The sequence below is a fragment of the Chrysemys picta genome, unplaced genomic scaffold (assembly GCF_011386835.1).
Source record: "Chrysemys picta bellii isolate R12L10 unplaced genomic scaffold, ASM1138683v2 scaf454, whole genome shotgun sequence".
Taxonomy (NCBI): Eukaryota; Metazoa; Chordata; order Testudines; family Emydidae; genus Chrysemys; species Chrysemys picta.
This window is the reverse complement of record NW_027053161.1, coordinates 42,196-45,206: the sequence shown is the minus strand read 5'-3', so window position 1 is coordinate 45,206 and position 3,011 is coordinate 42,196. Positions and strand designations below refer to the sequence as shown.

General features: G+C 55.8%; 1 long non-coding RNA gene across 1 annotated transcript; it reads left to right on the top strand.

The window, feature by feature from the left end:
• Nucleotides 1-768: 768 nt before the first annotated feature.
• Nucleotides 769-2,778, top strand: LOC135978809 (uncharacterized). Its single transcript, XR_010596173.1, has 3 exons — nucleotides 769-1,134; nucleotides 1,620-1,685; nucleotides 2,566-2,778. It is a non-coding gene; the product is annotated as an uncharacterized LOC135978809 (long non-coding RNA).
• The last annotated feature ends 233 nt before the right edge of the window (nucleotides 2,779-3,011 follow it).

Here is a 3,011-nt window from a genome sequence, read left to right as displayed (position 1 = left end):
GAGCCGCCGGCGCTGGATTTACACCCTGACAGGATCTGATCAGCCCCCGCCGCAGACAGCACAGCAGGGCAGGGGCGTGTGGGCTCGGCAGCGCAAACCAGGGTCCTGCCTTAGAGGGGGACGTGCAGGCCCCCAGCTCTGCGGCTCTTCCAGGCACTGAAAATCCCTCTGATACCAGAGGGGTCACGCTGCGAATAGGGCTTGCCCCGCTCTTTCTTGGCCAGCAACCGCAAGGGGTCCTGAATCCAGGGGTAGAGAACCCAGGAGTCCTGACTCCCAGCCCCATCCCCACTAGATCCCACTCCCTCCCAGAGCTGGGGCTAGTCCAGACTCTCAGCCCCTCCCCGACACCCCATGTGGGGCATTCCCAGATTTGCAGCCCCAGAGCCAGGATTTCGGCCTGTTACTGGAACATGCCTGGTTAACGATTAACCCCTGAACCCGCCTGGGAGCCAGGCATAGGCCAGGGGGCTGGATCCTTGCTCTCTGCCCCTCACCCGCTCCCCGCAGGGTGTCAGAGAAGTGGGGCCACCTGGCCTTTGAATTTAGGGGTGTCTGGGGATCGGGGACATTTTTAATCCAAAGCTAAAGGGGCAAAGGCCCCGCTATCTATGCTGGCTGTGGAATGGGGAGCAGGCTCTGATATCACTTCTGTACATGGCATTAGTCAGAGTCATGTGATGAAATCTCCAGGAATACGTCCAACCAAAACTGGCAACCCTCGTTCTACCCCACTTTGCGGGGTCGAGCAGGTCAGAGCAGGGGGCTGAGAATCAGAACTGACTGGCAGAGGGTGTTGTCACCTGGTTAGAGACGGAAGCATTTTGGTAAAAAAGTCCCATATTTTGAAACCACAAGAGTCTTTTCCCATAAGGATGTGGATTGTAGGTAAACAGCTGTTCATCCAGCCCCGTCCTTACTGGAATCTCTCCTCACCTGCCAATCACTGACTCCACTGGCCAGGAGGGCTTTGAGCTAGTGAATAAATACAGGCCCCTGTAGCTTCCAGCTCCACTCGGTTGCGCAGAGAAGACCCAACCCCAAGAGAAGATGAGAGTCCAGATGCTGGCTGTCCTGCTCCTGTTCGTGTCCCTCCTTTGTGCCGAGGGAATCCGCGGAGCATCCCTGGCTGGGGTGAGTGGGGTACCCTGTTCCATTCCTGGTGTGCCAGGCCCTGCTCAGACACACAGCAAGAGGCTGACCCTGCCCCAAAGAGATTCCGATGCAGTAAAGGGTGGGAGGGGAAACTGAGGCTCTGCCTGGGGAAGTGAGTTTCTCCTGGTCACACAGCAAATCAGCAACAGAGCTAGGAATGGAATTCAGCAGTCCTGCCTCTCAGACCCCCCCTCCCATCAGCCTCTCCCTCTGCTGCTCTAATGCAGTGGATTTCCCTCCCCTCCCAATGCAGGGGATATACCCCAGGAGTCCTGACTTCCAGCGCCCCTGCTCTGAGCACTAGACCCTGCTCCCCTGCCAGAGCTGGGGACAGAGCCCAGCAGTCCACTCAGGACGTGCTTTAGAGACGGGCGTTAGATTCCCCTTGATCCCTCCGGAGCCACAACTGCTGGTCAAACAAACACGTTGGGCACAAGTGACTCCCTGCTCTCCGTCTCTGACAGGGCTCGGAGTCCCAGCACTCGGAGGAAGGACGAGGCGAGTCCAAGGTGATGGTGAAGAGAGAAGCGGTGAGTAGCGGGAGGTGGCTTCACTTGGGTTACTGCTGGGACCGATGTGGGGAGGGGAGGGGTATGCTGGGTGCCATGGGCTAACCCCAATAAAATACTGTGATAGGTGGTTTGACAGATTTATGTCTAAAATATCCCCTACGTTGACTGAATTAATATCCAGTGGTAGAGAGTCCCATAGGCTAACCAAAGGAAACCCTGTGGTAGGGAGTCCAATGGGTTAACCCCAACATATCCTGTGGCAATGAGTTCCACAGTTTAACACCAATACCATTGCACGGGTTAACCCCAATAATATCTCATGGCAGATTCCTACCAACAAGCATGTCTCCTGCCCAGCAGAGGGCAGCGTTGTTCAGTCTGTGAACTCTGACATCCTGCAGAGAACATAACCCTTTAGTACTCCCTTATTGCTGGGAGTTAAGAATAGAATCCAGGAGTCCTGAATCCCAGGCTTGTCCTTCCTCTGCTCCTTCCAGCCCCTGATCTAACCACTAGACCCCACTCCCCTCCCAGAAGCCTTTAAAAATTTAAATTCTTCTACAGGGATCAAACAGTGTCTCTAACACCACATGGGAGTAACAGGTTGGGGAAAAGCTGGGAAGGGACTGGGAGTCAGCACTCCTGGGTTGTGTCCCCAGTTCTGGGACGGGAGCGGGATCTCGTGGTTAGCGTAGAGGGGCTTAGAGCTAGGACTCCTGGGTTGTGTGCTCAGTTCTGGGAGGGGAGTGGGGCCTGGTGATTATTGCAGGGAGGCTAGGAGCCAGGACTCCTGGGTTGTGTCCCTGGCTCTGGGAGGGGAAAGCGGCTTGGGAGAACGTAGTCGGGGGGCGTTGGTTAAGGGCAGGTCTCACTCTAGTCTCTCCATCTCTTCCTGAAGGCTCAGAGTTTCGCTGCCTGTCGCTTCTGCTGTAACTGCTGTAGGATGAGCGGCTGTGGGTTCTGCTGTGACTTCTGACCCCCTTTGCTCGCCACCCTGTGGGCACCGTGAGGCTCCCCAGCCCTTCCTGGGAGCAGATCGAAGCCAGCCTGGGGCTGAATTTGCCTGGGTTCAGGGGGACGCTAACCCTCCTGCTCAGCCCCAATAAAGTGTCTGCCTAGATGTGGAGTTTGTGTCTTTATTCTCACGTGCCATGTGCTTGTCACCATTCCCTGTGGGGCTGTGCCCGTCCCTGCTCCCTGCAGCACAGCGCCCCCTAGTGCCACCCTGGGACATCGGGGCCATATAAAAATGGGACATCTGGTCACCCTAGAGAGAACTTTGAGAGTTTGATTTAAGGCTACTAACTTTATAGATTTTGACATGTGACATTGACACCTTGTGTT